Here is a 17,992-nt window from a genome sequence, read left to right as displayed (position 1 = left end):
AAACTGGATAGTCGAAGACACTTCGCTAACATAAATCCCTGGCAGGTAAAACGTCAACAGTTTCTCCCTTATGACATCAGATACACCACGTAGGTACAGAGCGACAGGAAGGTACCGTTGACAGTTGTGAGAAGTGAGGAGCATTCATACTGTCTCCTTGTCCCTTATATCCAAACTTTCAACTAAATATGACCCATTAACCGACGAACAAGTGATGTCTTAACCACGTTCGTTAACGTAGGGAGATTCCTCACAACAACCTGTTAGTCCCTCCGCAATTTCGGTCGAAACCTGGCTGCCATAAATCGACATTCAATTGCAAAATCGATTCTGATTGTCAAGGCATTAAGCTCGCCTCCCGTCCGTTTCTATTACCACTCTTCTTACACCACGTTACATAGCTGAGTGTGTTTCACCATACATTGCAGATGCTCCCGACACTCTGTGTTAGTGCAGCAACAAATCGGGCATCTTTATTCACTGCGAGATTGTGAGAGCGTCCAAACCCGATAGCTTCCTAGTCTCAATGGGACATGTCTCCATGTTGACCCATTTTATTACTTTGATCCGCTACAGCTGGCAGGCACTTAAAGACCACTTTACTTGTCTGTCTTGCGTCCTACACCAGCAGCAGTGCTGCAAAAAAGACCAAAGTGCTCTTTATTAAGGTACTAAACATTTTTCGGTTAGCTTATTTCTAAATTTGTACATGTAACAATGCCCAAATTTTCCCTGCATTCCACTTGAAAACTGCTTAAGGTCGACTTTGCAGTTCACAAGTTTATAAATAAATAATTTATCAGAGGAAAATGTATAGATTATATACTCCATGCAATGCCGAAATCATTTGTCAGGTGGCCATCCTATTATTTGGTTTTATTAACATCTACAACGAGATCAAACTACACCGTCCAGTCACACAAATGTGACTGCCACGTAGGTTCGATGTCAACGAGCAATAACACTCACAGAGCGCAGGTGGCATCACTAGCAGGGGTGGGTATGTAAAGCGAGTCGAAAGGACGCGGAAAACGGCAATCGTCGTTATGCGGAAGCGGAGAGATTTACCTGTTGCCCAAAAGGGCATGACCATTGGCACTTGTGCCAAGAGTGGAAGCATTTCTGGAACGCCTAGCTTCATAAACTGCCCATCTGCCGCCGTGTTTAAAGTACACCTTGGATGGTTCAAATGTTCAAATGTGTGTGAAGTCTTATGGGACTTAACTGCTAAGGTCATCAGTCCCTAAGCTCACACACTACTTAACCTAAAGTATCCTAAGGACAAATACACACACCCATGCCCGAGGGAGGACTCGAACCTCCGCCAGGGCCAGCCGACACCTTGGATGGAAATTGGTGCTATCCAAACCCAGTGCCGAGGCAACTCTGGTTGTTAACAGACAGTAGCTGAGAGGGGTGAACGACTGCTTCGGATGTCTGCAGCTGAACAGACGTGCAACTGTTGAGCAACTGACCACCCACATCAAAAAATGGGCTGTCAACAGCGTCTTCTCGACGACGCTTCAGCGTACGTAGCTGGGTTTGGGCCTCTGCAATAAGAGCCTGGTTCAAGGGGCCTTGCTGAAAGCTATTCGTCGGCGACGGAGACTAGAAGTTGCACGCCAGTACCTCAAATGGACTTTCACTGAGTGGTGACAGGTGACATTTTCAGATCAATCACGTTTTATGCTCCATCGGAAAGAAGGTCGTATGTGTGTAGGGCCTTAAAAGTCTGAAACCAAACACCATGCAACAATCATAGGAAGGATCCAACCCGCAGGGTATCCATTGAGCTTTCTGGAAGGCAAAATTGATTAAGAAAAGTGTGCATCTGTCCTTGGAGACTGTGTCAAATCTATATGTTTCTTTTTCCTCAGCATGATGACATCTACCAGCACGACAATGCAACGTGTGCGTGGCTCGAAGAGCTGGCCACCAGATTGCTCGGATTTGGATTCTCGGTGAATCTGTGAGACTACCTCGATCGAGCTGTTCGTGCAACGGGTCCTCAACCTAGCGCAGCTGGCCGCAGGGTTGGAGACGGCATGGTTTCACATCCCTGTTAGTACTTTCAAAGTACCTGATCGACTCTCTTCCTGCAATTCTCGCAGCGCTCCACGCTGACGCAGGTGGTTATTCATGCTTTTGGCAGGTGATCAATTTAACACGACTGGACAGTGTAAATCGTGATGTGTAAAGTCAATGCGCTTTTACCGGGAACAGTGGAGAGTTTTTCCAATGTCTCCAGATATCTCTTAAATCATTACTTCCCACAGTCCCCTTCCACACAAAGCTGCAGTGTGAGTTTACTGTTTCCTCAAGTGTGGTTCATTGTATGACACCAGTACGTATCCATTCTTGAATACTACTACCTTCGTCTGCGTGACCGTCATTCTACTGTCTGCCTTGCTCTAGCGGTGTACTGTATTCTTCCACTAAAGTACCAGAATGCGTCTCCCTGAACACGAGAGCGTCCAGCTGCGCACTGTCTCCTAGAACGACCAGTGGTGGTCAGTTGACAGCTAAAATGAAACTGCCTGGAAGGTTAAAGCTGTTTGCCGGACCAGACCTCGAACCTGGGGCCGTTGCCTTTAGGTCTACCAATTGAGCTACCCGAGCCCACAGCTCTACCTTCCCAGTAGCTTATCTTCTGGGGTAGGAGATGAGGTAGGAGACGAAGCACTGGCGGAAGTAACGCTGTGATGAAGGGCTATGAGCTGTGCCTGGGTAGCTCAAATGTTAGAGCACTTGCCCGCTAACTGTAAAGTCTCCAGCTCTAGGTCTCGGTCGGGCGCACAGCTTTAATCTGCCACACATACACTCCAATACAAAGTGAAAAATCAATCTTGAGACCGCTAAGACTTTTATTGCACTTTAAGCTTTATTATACAAAATGTAATGATATTTCGTATAGATTTTCTTTAATGTTGCACCTGTTATTCTTTTTCTTCATGTATAAAATTCTAAGGGCACATTTTCATTTGAAGCTGCAATTTTTTTTAAGTTGCACCATGTAAAAATAAGTGACACCGTATTAGAGATACATAAGATAGCTTTCATTATCAGTGTTTGTGCTTTACGTTATGTAACAATGGGTTACAAATGTTATCATCGAAGACTTTCTCAGCTAGTCAGTAATTATACTTTTATCCTGTAACAAATTGTGTTTTACTAGACACTTCTGTATGGAGAACTCTGTGTATTCAAAGAATCTAAATTTCTCTTTCTGCATATCCTTTTGTTGGGAAATAAAATGCTTGCAAACAGTTATCTCTATTTTCCTTTTTCCTAAACCGTCCAAACTGGCAAGTTTTTCTTTTAGCAGCTTTAGATATTTCTTCTTCTCCGCCAACAGTCAAAATCGATGTAGTCTAGAACTGTTCAGGGGGAGAATTGCTGTATGCTTCATTACAAAAGGGCGTCGAGAAATTCACATTATCAGCTTCGAAAAGGTGTGGACACTGACCATAATCAGATCTGGAATGTTACAGAAAACATATACCATCTAAAGCCTCGCCATGGCTCTTACGCTGTGTTTGGTTGACAATTGGTCTACAACGTCCACACCGAATTTGCTGCTATTATAAAATTGATTGTTTCTGGAGCATTCTTTTCTGCCGCCTCTTCAACAGTTACACTGGAGTGCGTAGAAACAGTACAAGCACATTTTCCTTGGTCTTCTCTTCATCAGATGTTAGACTAATGTCATCAACATTGTAAATAACTATTGACTGAAATACATTTTGTCAGAGATGGTGGCACTTCCCTTCTACTGCTGTTAAAAATGCAAACAGAGATTGTACCCTCTTTTTCAGCTCTTTTGGCAGCCTGAGAGAAGTGAAGAAGCTGTCTAAAGCGACATTCCTTCCCTTCCCTAAGTAAGAGTCCATGAGACTTAGCGTAATACGTTCTCCGGAGCTAGTATCCGTAGGTATCGTACCATCTTTTCCCAAACAACGAAAACCTTTTAGAACTTAGAGAAGTTGGTAAAAGATATGGAAACACCGCGAGAAATGTGTGCTTGAAAATGTATGCAGATGCCAGACAAACGTACAGGTTGCGCTCTTCTCTTGCACCACGATCGGCGCCTGTGCAATGTCCCGATACATTTCAAGTGTCAGTCGTGACCGGAATAGTGTTCTGTGTAGTTGCGAGTGCACTGTGCTGGAGCTAAGTGAATTCGAACGTGGATAAATTGTTGGTGCTTTCACGGCGGGTGCTTCCGTAATCGAGGCAGCTGAAGTGTTCGGTGTTTTGAGAGGCACCGTATCGAGGATTTATACCGCATTGAGGGGAAGCGATAAAACATCATCCGCTAAGTCTTAATGCATACTTAAGTCATAGAGGAGGAGGACTGTGACGGAGAATAAGGGGACGATCGCTGCAATAGTCAAGGCAGCACTGAATATCGCACACGAAATCTGTCAGCACCAAAACATTGCGAAGGGAGCTTCATAAGCAGAGAACTACGGAGCGAGCTGGAAATCCAAAATCACTCATCAGTGAATCAGTTGCCAGTAACTGGAGAATCCACAAAACCAGCGCTGTGGAGCAATGGAAGAAAGTAATTTGATCTGATTAGTCTTGTATAACCACTGTTTCCAATTTCTTGCCGAGTTTACGTCCCAAGAGTGAAACGTGGCGTCGGTTCGGTGATGATATCAGCAGCTCTATCGTGGTACTGCATGGACTACATGGTTGCTTTGCAAAGTGACATTACTGCCGGGGATTATGTGACCAAATTGGCTGATACGATCCGGTGAAACAGTGTTCCAAGACGTCAAGGCCCCTATTTATGCAGCTCGCATCGTCCAGGACTGCTTTTGTGAGAAAGAGAATAATTTGTCGTTCCTCACCTGGCAAACACGATCAACAGATCCCATTACAGGGTTATTACAAATGATTGAAGCGATTTCACAGCTCTACAATAACTTTATTATTTGAGATATTTTCACAATGCTTTGCACACACATACAAAAACTCAAAAAGTTTTTTTAGGCATTCACAAATATTCTATATGTGCCCCTTTAGTGATTCGGCAGACATCAAGCCGATAATCAAGTTCCTCCCACACTCGGCGCATCATGTTCCCATCAATGAGTTCGAAAGCATCGTTGATGCGAGCTCGCAGTTCTGGCACGTTCCTTGGTAGAGGAGGTTTAAACACTAAATCTTTCACATAACCCCACAGAAAGAAATCGCATGGTGTTAAGTCGGGAGAGCGTGGAGGCCATGACATGAATTGCTGATCATGATCTCCACCACGACCGATCCATCGGATTTCCAATCTCCTGTTTAAGAAATGCCGAACATCATGATGGAAGTGCGGTGGAGCACCATTCTGTTGAAAGATGAAGTCGGCGCTGTCGGTCTCCAGTTATGGCATGAGCCAATTTTCGAGCATGTCCAGACACACGTGTCCTGTAACGTTTTTTTCGCAGAAGAAAAAGGGGCCGTAAACTTTAAACCGTGAGACTGCACAAAACACGTTAACTTTTGGTGAATTGCAAATTTGCTGCACGAATGCGTGAGGATTCTCTACCTCCCAGATTTGCACATTGTGTCTGTTCACTTCGCCATTAAGAAAAATCGTTGCTTCATCACTGAAAACAAGTTTCGCACTGAACGCATCCTCTTCCATGAGCTGTTGCAACCGCGCCGAAAATTCAAAGCGTTTGACTTTGTCATCGGGTGTCAGGGCTTGTAGCAATTGTAAACGGTAAGGCTTCTGCTTGAGCATTTTCCATAAGATTTTCCAAACCGTCGGCCGTGGTACGTTTAGCTCCCTGCTTGCTTTATTCGTCGACTTCCGCGGGCTACGCGTGAAACTTGCCCGCACGCGTTCAACCGTTTCTTCGTTCACTGCAGGCCGACCCGTTGATTTCCCCTTACAGAGGCATCCAGAAGCTTTAAACTGCGCATACCATCGCCAAATGGAGTTAGCAGTTGGTGCATCTTTGTTGAACTTCGTCCTGAAGTGTCGTTGCACTGTTATGACTGACTGATGTGTGTGCATTTCAAGCACGACATACGCTTTCTCGGCTCCTGTCGCCATTTTCTCTCACTGCGCTCTCGAGCGCTCTGGCGGCAGAAACCTGATGTACGGCTTCAGCCGAACAAAACTTTATGAGTTTTTATACGTATCTGTAGTGTGTCGTGACCATATGTCAATGAATGGAGCTACAGTGAATTTATGAAATCGCTTCAATCATTTGTAATAGCCCTGTATTGCCGAGTGTTTGTATTCTGCTAATCACGTCCGTCATCACACACCTGAAGTTCACGCTGTTTACAGGAGACTTGGAAACCATACAGGACTGGAAGATGTTTTGAATGCCAACGAATTTCCTGCACCATATTAGGCGCGATACTGTGTTGTTGTTGTGGTGGTGTTTCCATCCTTCCCCTATAGACTACTTTAGCGTTTGCGAGCAGCCAGTACTTTATATCCAGCTTCAGGAAGGTCCATTATGGTTACTTACCGAACTTTTAGTGCCAACAAACAGAGAGCAAAATCTGTTACATGCATCCTTGTAAAAGTTTTATCATTGTTGGATAACGAAAGTGGCAAATACAGAAGGTGAAATGAATTTCTGTGAGGTCAGTTCACCGCCATCGGTGACCAACGGTAAATGTGTAATTTAACAGAAAAAGTCGGTCTTTATCGCTAAAATATTTTTTAAATATTTTATTTAACCGGCTTCAATATTGGCTCTCATCCTCAGACAATCAAATGTCTCGTTAGGTTGTCTGCAGAGACGCCGAGCCTAACACGGACACATGTTAAGTGAGAAATTCCTGAAATGAGTTTTCTACGTACCTCGACTCTTCTACATCTACATCTACATGGTTACTCTGCAATTCACATCTATGTGGCTGGCAGAGGGTTCATCAAACCATTTTCGTAATACTTTTCTACCATTCCACTCTCGAATAGCGCGTGGGAAAAAGGAACCCTTAAATCTTTTCATTCGAGCTCTTATTTCTCTTATTTTATTATGATGAGCACTTCTCCCTACGTAGGCGAGTGTCAACAAAATATTTACGCATTCGGAAGAGAAAGTTAGAGATTGAAATTCCGTAAATAGATCTCGCCGCAAAGAAAACCGCCTTTGTTTCAGTGACCGCCACCCCAACTAGGGTATCATATCAGTGACACTCTCGCCCCTATTGCCCGAGAACACGAAACGAGCTGCCTTCTTTGCACTTTTTCGATGGCCTCCGTCAATCCTACCTGGTAAGGATCCCATACTGCGCAGCAATATTCCAGCAGAGAGCGGACAAATGCCATGTAGGCTGTTTCTTTAGTGAGTTTGTCGCATCTTCTAAGTGTTCTGACAACAAAGCGCAGTCTTTGTTTCGCCTTCCCCACAATATTATCTATGTGGTCTTTCAAATTTAAGCTGCTCGTAATTGTAATTCCTAGGTATTTAGTCGAATTAACAGCGATTAGATTTGTGCGAAATGTCGTATACCCAAAATTTATAGGATTTCTTTTAGTACCCATGTGGATGACCTCGCACTTTTCTTTGTTTAGTGCTAATTGCCACTTTTCGTACCATACAGAAATTCTCTCTAGGTCATTTTGTAATTGTTCATCAGACCATCACCTAGATCATTTATATAAATCAGGAACAGCAGACACTACTTTGCGGAACGCCAGATATCACTTCTGTTCTACTCGGTGATTTACCGTCTATCACTACGAACTGTGACCTCTCTGAGTGGAAATCACGAATCCAGTCACACAACTGAGACGATACTCTATAGGCACCTAATTTGATTAATAGTCGCTTGTGAGGAACGCAATATGGAATCGATCTGAGATCCCTTGTCGACAGCACTCATTACTTTATGAGAATAAAGGGCCAGCTGTGTTGCACAAGAACGATATTTTCTGAATCCGTGTTGGTTATGTATCAATAAGTCATTACCTTGAAGTTAATTTATAATGTTGGAATACAGTATATGCTCCAAAATCCTACTGCAAACTAAAGTGAGTGATATGGATCTGTAATCTAAGTGGTTACTTCTATTTCCTTTCTTGAATATTGGTGTGACCTGTGCTATTTTCCAGTCTTTAGAACTCTTCAAGTCATAAACGTTTTCTTTTCCTTCCAGTGTCTCCAATGCTACTTTCATTCAGTGTATCTGGTTTCTTTGATCTGTTGTTCTGCTGCTCCAAAACGGAAATAAATTAATGCAAGTTCCGGAAATAACCGACGCCCCTCTGCTTTGTAAAATAATAGATGTATAAAAATACTAGCTGACAACAGACGATCAAGTCTCAGCAGACTGAAAGGTCACATTTAAGAGAGAATCATACAGCAATTCATACTAAACTTGATGTAATGACAAAGTATTCTGAGTATCAGATTTTGAAGGTGACATGCATAACCGAAATCTTGCGTCCGCTGAGGAGTGAGAATGTGATTTTATTTGATTCTGACTGCTGGTTTCATTCCAAAGTATTAAAATTTTGTGTTATGCGGTTACTGGTTAGGTGTCTCGGCAAGAAATTTTAAACTCGCAGTCGCACGTGGCCAAAGATGCCTCCGCCAGGAGGTGGCGCCTCCAAGCGGCTTTTCCTGGACCTACGATCGTTGTGCTTCACTAGGCCGCCGCCAGAGGTGCAACATGTGCGCCTCTCACACGGTTCGAGGTGAAAGTTATTCATTAGATCCTCTCTTCCGCCTGTTGCTATGTGAAAAACGTAATATATTAGTTACTGGTGGACGTGTGCCTCCTGTATTTGACGTTTACTAAATCTGCGCTTGGTATGTGGGAATACAAATAGTTTCAAATCAAAATTTGTCTGAATCTATTGCAATATTAGTTTAAGATGAGCGTGTTACACAGTAGTCGGAACGTAGATGTTGGTTGGCATGAACGTAAACGGACATTTTGAGCAACATCTCTAAAAGAATATTCATCACATGGCATCAGCATCAAGGTGCCCTTCTGACCTTTTTATCGTATAAAGATATCGTTTCTTTTTACCTTCTCCAAACCCTGTAAAATACTGAATGACCAATTTTTTGACACCCTCTATATTAAAGTATCAGCTATCGCTGCAGTCATCGCTGTACATAATTAATTAATAGAACTTCGTAAATCATATTAGATATTATGCCTCGTCTTTTATAGTTTGTGTGACCTAACATTAAACCGCTTCTCTTCCCTTTGTCTCTACCTTTCCCTAAATAATATCAAGCAATCGACGTCATCCTTCTAAATTACGTGATATACGCTCAGATCATAATTTCAACTGGAAGTAATGTTTTACTATGTGGTACCATCTCCAAAAGGGCACTACTATCATACGCATGTCTCCCCATCACTACAACATTGTCAGTCACATGCACAGAACAGGTGTTCCAAATTTGTGGGACTAACCAGAAAGTGATTCAGACCACGAATGATTATCGTGCATGTGATCTGTCAACTAGCAGATCACTTCCTGCAAGAAAATGAGCAGGTTTAAAGCCATCATTGCAGTTATCACATGAATAAATACAACAACTTACAGAAACCTCATCAAACATATAAATTTTTACCTGTAAGTATCCACGGACGTTTTCTGGGATACTGAATGGACTGCATGTAAGCCGATAGTGTTATTTCTAGGTATAAGTTGAACATAATTGTTGGTAATCCATAGTTCAGCCAAAAGTTATGTAGCAAACTCACTGCAGATCAAACTATCGCTTTTCTACATTTATTGAATATTTTATCCTCAATAATCTAAAAGAATGGAATTTCTTCTCAGTTATCTTAAGTTATGTTAAAAGCTGCTATGAGCTTTTAATGTACTTTATTTCGTTTATTCGTTAGATCGCCCACCTCTGTAATGAGCTTCAGGTCGCATAGTATGATCACCGAACATCAGTATCAATAAAATAATAGGTATCAATAGGTTTTACTTTGAGAGATTATATCACCAATAATGCAAGTTTCAGTTTCTTTTCTTCTGTTCTCTGGCCAAAATTAATGTTTCATTGTAGATGTTCATGATATGTTTTCTGCACACAATGTATGACAGGATTCAGTTTTTGAAAGGTTATGCTACATCGTGTTTTCATTGTAATTTTCAGGAAGATTTATGGCACTGTTTAATGTCCATTCTTCTAGGACATTCTGACATTATCCATGGACGTCCGCAAACATTTATCTAAGAGAGAGAAGGCCCATAAGTCATATTTTTTTATGTAACCGATCATTTGAATTTGAGACCATGTCGTGCGAAAAGAAATAACGCTAGCGGGAAGTAGGTGTAGCTTGTTGTATCTTAAACAGTTGATAATTGTCCAGATAACAGTTTTTTAAGGAAGATTGTTGCAATTTAATTAGCGTAAGAAAAGTAAAATTTATATATTTATAACACCAAATTGGCCGGCAGAACCAATTATTAACAGGCTAGGACTGAACGAATGTGGTCCTCGTCTCCCTCTTCTGGTGCGCTGTTGCTTAGCCATGGCAAATGGAATATTTAACTCGTAACTGTAATTAGATGTCGCGTTGATTTGCACCCGAAACAGTTTAAAAGCCGTATACTTCAGGAAGGTTTAAACACCTTTTCAGCATTGATATTTTACACTGAAGCGCCAAAGGAACTGGTACAGGCACGCATATTCAAATACAGATACATGTGAACAGGCAGAATACGGCGCTGCGGTCGGCAACGCCTACATAAGACAACAACTGTCTGGCGCAGTTGTTAGATGGGCTACTGCTGCTACAATGGTAGGCTATCAAGATTTAAGTGAGTTTGAATGTGGTGCTATATTCTGTGTATGAGCGATGGCACACGGCTTCTCGGAGGTAGCGATGAAGTGCGGATTTTCCCGTACAACCATTTCACTAGTGTACCTTGAATATCAGGAATCCGGTAAAACACTAAATCTCCGACATCACTGCGGGCGGAAAAAGATCCTGAAAGAACAGGCCCAACGGCGGCTGAAGAGAATCGTTCAACTTGACTGAATTGCACAGCTTCCGCAAATTCCTGCAGATTTCAAAGCTGGGTCATCAACAAGTGTCAACGTGCGAACCATTAAACGAAACATCATTGGAATGTGCTTTCGGATCCGAAGGCCCACTTGTGCACCCTTGATGATTGCACGACACAAAGAGTTACGCCTCGCCTGGGATCACCAACACCGACATTGGGTTGTTGATGACTGGAAACATGTTGCCTGATCAGACAAGTTTCGTTTCAAATTGTATCGAGCGGATGGACGTGTACGGTATGGAGACAACCTCATGAATCCATGGACCCTGCATGTCAGCAGGAGAATGTTCAAGCTGGTGCACACTCTGTAAGAGCGTGGGGCGCATGCAGTTGGAGTGATATGGGACCGCTGTTACGTCTAGATACGACTCTGCCAACGGACATGTACTTAAGCATCATGTCTGATCACCTGCATGCATTAATGTCCATTGCGCATACCGACTGACTTGGGATATTCCAGCAGGACAACGCTACACCCTACTCTTATGAGTTTAAATACTTCCGCTGGCCACCAAATTTCCCAGACATGAACATTATTGAGCAAATATGGGATGACGTGCAGTCTGCTGTTCAGAAGAGATCTCCAACTCCTCGTACTCTTACAGGTTTAGGGACAGCCCTGCCGGATTCCTGGTGTCAATTTACTCGAGCACTACTTCAAACATTGGTCGAGTGCATGCCACGTAGTGTTGTATCACATCTGCGTGCTCGCGGGGGCCCTACACGATATCAGGCAGGTGTACCAGTTTCTGTGACACTTCAGCGTTCAATTTTTTTCCTCTTTTGTAGCGCAGAAATTTAGGTTTACAGATGAAGTATAGGTGAATACACTTGTAGTATAGAGATATGGAATGGAACAAGCCGAATAGGCGACTGGTCGACTTCGGTTTTTGGGAGAAGGGTTAGGAAATTGCGGTTAATCCGTAAAGGACACACCGCCCGCAACACTGTCCTTGTTTTCCTCTTGAGTAACATAATAAAGGCCATACAGCATATGCCTCAAACATGTTAATTTATTTATATGATGCTTGTACTGAAATGTTGGTGTTTTCTTTTTGTTTCAGGTTGCGCGGAGGAGATAGTAACTAGTGATTCATCGGTGTTCCACTTATGGAGCATATCGGCAGCGTGGGTCTCCGTCGTGAGATCGCCGACGTCCACGGCAGCGTTAGCCTCGGGGCGCCATTGTCAGCATCATCTCTGTGCTTCGTTGAAGGCTGAGCTTGGAAATAAATCTGTACAAAAGTGTATCAATTTTTAAAGGCACATTGCAAGCTGAATTTTTTTTTTTTACAGAAAACGTAATTATAAGTCATGAAATAAGAAAAAATTCAGCCATTGATATAGTCCATGGCGGTATAAATATTGTATGCAGCCGCTGGAAACATTTGAAGATTTTTGATCTTCATATTATTGGCGAAAGAGGAAGAGGCACCTTTTGTTTGCTACGTCTTGTCCAGATCGGACGTATGTGGCACACCGTCATTAATACTACATTATTTCACTATTTTATTCACAAGTTACAACCAAGCGGCACTCGTAATCACGTAATGTAAGTGTACTTTTAATTGTGTTTTTATCTCAGAATATATTGTAATTACTAGCCAATGTATGTTTCATTTTGTGTCTTTAGTCATATTAAGATTGTTGGGTGGCTTGGCATGGCAAAAGGTTCCGTACTTTTAATCAAAAAGTCGTCCAGCTCGATCCACCGTCGTATTGGGGTGCTGTCTGATAACTAAGTCGATTTTAGATAAATCACAGAGAGAAGAAACACGTTTAAAAATACATGAACGGACCTTTAACGAAAATGCCATGCGCAATCGCAGAGAGCCTGTATATTTTTTTTAATTCATTACTATAATTCATCGTATGGTATCGATTCAGTTACGAATGAGCCAAAAAATTAATTGCTTTGGCGACTTCGTGTCTGAACGCATTGTTATATGTACTATATTGTCTTCCTTTTGTGACATGTTTATTGCGGACGACATACGATATACGAGACCGTAATACACTGAAATTTTTTGTTGATTTGAAGGGGGGTGGGGGTTTGGTTTGGGGGAAGAGACCAGACAGCGAGGTCATCTGCCTCATAGGCTTAGGGGAGGATGGGGAAGGAAGTCGGTCGTACCCTTTCAAAGGAATCATCCCGGCATTTGCCTGAAGCGATTTAGGGAAATCACGGGAAACCTATATCAGGATGGCCGGACGCTGGATTGAGCCGTCGTCCTCGAGAATGCGAGTCCAGTGGGCTAACCACTGCGTCACCTGGCTCGGTACATTGAAATTAGACTAATTACTGCAATGTATGTCGAAGCCTGAAACCACGCTGCAATTGCGGATATAAGGTACGGTATTGCATCTTAACATCAGCGATCTTGCCCAAGCGCTTTGTAATATCGTAGCTTGATTGGTAGAGCTATCACAATTTTTTGTTTGCGTAGCAGTGATTTTAGGCTACATCGCGGTTTCCAAAATTATTTTCGTTATTCATACAGTGCAACAATACAGTTTTATCAGTTCCAAATATGGCCGACGTTATTTCTGTGCCATGATAATATGGAGAACAACCATTAATATTCAAAATCCCACCATTACTTTCGACAATTAATTTTCTTGTTCCGACATTGTCGCACAGCGAGAATAATTTTTATATTTTTTTCTGATTACACATACGAGTTTAAATTTTTATTGTGTCATTCATTACGTATGGCATTTTACTGACCAGTAAACAATTAGCAAAGATGGAGAACCAGAGACTACAAACACAGACGTAATCCGACTCTGACATGCCATTAAATAATGAAAGTGACGATACGGTTGACTCGAATACTGACAAGTGACTTATTATTGACTACTCTGGTGACGTACATTTAGAAAGTAGCCTGTCTAACAGTAATATGCCTAAGTCTAGTTCCGAACGATTTAGGTGTCTGACGTCATGTCTAACGACGCGGCGGAACGTAACAGTTGCACATCACTAATATTGCCAGTATGTTCGATGTCATGAAGAAACAAATGACACTGACGCCACTTTGAAAACAGCTCATGGCGAGATGAAAACACGATATTATGAAATTAAATTAGATTTAGCTACACTTATAACGTCATATGACACTTCGTGTAACCGTGTTGAGGAGATAAATAACAGACTGACTGGACAAGTGTCCGGCCAGAGCGCGAAATTTTCAGAGGTTTCATTACAACAAGAAGACACAAATAAAGATGTGACAGATGTTGTTTTTGTTGTGGTCTTCAGTCGTAAGACTGGTTTGATGCAGCCCTCCATGCTACTATATCCTGCGCAAGCTTCTTCATCTCCCAGTACCTACTGCAACCTACATCCTTCTGAATCTGCTTGGTGTATTCATCTCTTGGTCTCCCTCTACGATTTTTACACTCCACGCTGCCCTCCAATACTAAATTGGTGTCCCTTGATATCTCAGAACATGTCCTACCAACCGATCCCTTCTTCTAGTCCAGTTGTGCCACAAATTTCTACCCAATCCTACTCAATACTTCCTCATTAGTTATGTGATCTACCCATCTAATCTTCAGCATTCTTCTGTAGCACCACATTTCGAAAGCTTCTATTCTTTTCTGGTCTAAACTATTTATCGTCCATGTTTCACTTCCATACATGGCCCCACTCCATACAAATACCTTCACGAACGACTTCCTGACACTTAAATCTATACTCGATGGTGACAAATTTCTCTTCTTCAGAAACGCTTTCCTTGCCATTGCCACTCTACATTTTATATCCTCTCTACTTCGACCATCATCAGTTATTTTGCTCCGCAAATAGCAAAGCTCCTTTGCTTCTTTAAGTGTCTCATTTCCTAATCTAATTGCCTCAGCATCACCCGACTTAATTCGACTACATTCCATTAACCTCGTTTTGCTTTTGTTGATGTTCATCTTATATCCTCCCTTCAAAACATTATCCATTCCGTTCAACTGCTCTTCCAAGTCCTTTGCTGTCTCTGACAGAATTACAATGTCATCGGCAAACCTCAAAGTTTTTATTTCTTCTCCATGGATTTTAATACCTACTCCGAATTTTTCTTTTGTTTCCTTCACTGCATGCTCAATATACAGATTGAATATCATCGGGGAGAGGCTACAACAATGTCTCACTCCCTTCCCAACCACTGCTTCCCTTTCATGCCCCTCAACTCTTATAACTGCCATTTGGTTTGCATTCAAATTGTAAATAGCCTTTCGCTCCCTATATTTGACCCCTGCCACCTTCTGAATTTGAAAGAGAGTATTCCAGTCAACATTGTCAAAAGCTTTCTCTAAATTTACAAATGCTAGACACGTAGGTTTGCCTTTCCTTAATCTAGCTTCTAAGATAAGCCGTAGGGCTAGTATTGTCTCACGTGTTCCAATATTTCTACCGAATCCAAACTGATCTTCCAAAAGGTAGGCTTCTACTAGTTTTTCCATTCGTCTGTAAAGAATTCGCGTTAGTATTTTGCAACCGTGAGTTACTAAACTGATAGTTCGGTAGTTTTCACATCTGTCAACACCTGCTTTCTTTGGGATTGGAATTATTATATTCTTCTTGAGGTCTGAGGGCATTTCGCTTGTCTCATACATCTTGCTCACCAGATGGTAGAGTTTTGTGAGGACTGGCTTTCCCAAGGCCGTCAGTAGTTCTAATGGAATGTTGTCTACTCCCGGGGCCCAGTTTCGACTCAGGTCTTTCAGTGCTCTGTCATACGCTTCACGCAGTATCATATCTCCCTTTTGATATTCATCTACATTCTTTTCCGTTTCCATAATATTGTCCTCAAGTACATCGCCCTTGTACAGACCCTCTATATACTCCTTCCACCTTCCTGCCTTCCCTTCTTTGCTTAGAACTGTGTTTCCATCTGAGCTCTTCATATTCATACAAGTGGTTCTCTTTTCTCCAAAGGTCTCTTTAATTTTCCTGTAGGCAGTATCTACCTTACCCCTAGTGAAATAAGCCTCTACATCCTTACATTTATCCTCTACCCATCCCTGGTTAGCCATTTTGCACTTCCTGTCGATCTCATTTTTGAGACGTTTGCATTCCTTTTTGCGCGCTTCATTTACTGCATTTTTATATTTTCTACTTTCCTCAATGAAATTCAATATTTCTTCTGTTAGCCAAGGATTTCTACTAGCTCTCGTCTTTTTACCTACTTGATCCTCTACTGCCCTAACTGCTTCATCCCCCAAAGCTACCCATTCTTCTTCTACTGTGTTTCTTTCCCCCATTCCTGCAATTTGTTCCCTTACGCTCTCCCTGTAACTCTGTACAACCTCTGGTTTAGTCAGTTTATCCAGATCCCATCTCCTTAAATTCGCACATTTTTGCAGTTTCTTCATTTTCAATCTACAGTCCATAACCAATAGATTGTGGTCAGAGTCCACATCTGCCCCTGGAAATGTATTACAATTTAAAACCTGGTTCCTAAATCTCTGTCTTACTATTATATAATCTATCTGAAATCTGTCAGTATCTCCAGGCTTCTTCCATGTATACAACCTTCTTTTATGGTTCTTGAACCAAGTGTTAGCTATGATTAAGTTGTGCTCTGTGCAAAATTCTACCAGGCGGCTTCCTCTTTCATTTCTTAGCCCCAATCCATATTCACCTACGTTTCCTTCTCTCCCTTTTCCTACTACCGAATTCCAGTCACCCATGACTATTAAATTTTCGTCTCCCTTCATTATCTGAACTATTTCTTTTATTTCATCATACATTTCTTCAATTTCTTCGTCATCTGCAGTGCTAGTTGGCATATAAACTTGTACTACTGTAGTAGGCGTGGGCTTCGTATCTATCTTGGCCACAATAATGCGTTCACTATGCTGTTTGTAGTAGCTTTTCCGCACTCCTATTTTTTTATTCATTATTAAACCTACTCCTGCATTACCCATATTTGACTTTGTATTTATAACCCTGTATTCACCTGACCAAAAGTCTTGTTCCTCCTGCCACCGAACTTCACTAATTCCCACTATATCTAACTTCAACCTATCCATTTCCCGTTTTAAATTTTCTAACCTTCCTGCCCGATTAAGGGATCTGACATTCCACGCTCCGATCCGTAGAACGTCAGTTTTCTTTCTCCTGATAACGACGTCCTCTTGAGTAGTCCCCGCCCGGAGATCCGAATTGGGGACTATTTTACCTCCGGAATATTTTACCCAAGAGGATGCCATCATCATTAACCATACAGTAAAGCTGCATGTGATAGGTATCCAATAACAATTAAACAATCTCAGTAAAACATGCGAGTGTGTAGTTACTCAGATTAAAACTTATGCGGCAGTGCATAATGATATAAAAACACGTATTGCCGATGTCGCAAACAAGGTTGACACAATTGACAAACAGTTTTCTGATAAAGTACGACTATGCACTGAAAACCATTTCTCGTGCATCAATAGAGAATTTCACAGTTGGATAGAGCAAAAAGATAAATATTTTGACGAGTGCTCACAAGAAAAATTGCCTGATGTTGTCCAATACACTGTCGCGGAATTTATAAATAACAACAAACACGTCATCAGTCAAGCAGAACAATCTGCCGCTGCTCAGTCGAAACAGTTTGACAATTACGTACAACCAGTGTGCAATGACGGTAACATCAACCAAAGCACACAGTTTGGCAATGAGTACATTTACGACGCATACACACCGCACACTACGTACTCACAACAACAACAGTACGCACATCGATATGATACATTGTTTTGCAGTCGTGATAATTATCAACAACATTTTCTTTGCCATTCACCAGTTCAACCTTACATTTAACATTCTGAAACTAAACATTACTATAATGCCAAGGAAGGGGAGAGCCTCCTAAAACACAATTACAGCCATTTATACATAAAAAAGAACCTTACATCCTGTCATCATTCTTAATGCCTTCAGAAATGCATTTCCCCGTACGTGGAGTGACTGTAAGAGGATATTTTATGGTGTCGGTT

The sequence above is a fragment of the Schistocerca piceifrons genome, chromosome 1, assembly GCF_021461385.2.
Source record: "Schistocerca piceifrons isolate TAMUIC-IGC-003096 chromosome 1, iqSchPice1.1, whole genome shotgun sequence".
Lineage (NCBI taxonomy): Eukaryota > Metazoa > Arthropoda > Insecta > Orthoptera > Acrididae > Schistocerca > Schistocerca piceifrons.
Note: the sequence above shows the minus strand (reverse complement) of the source record.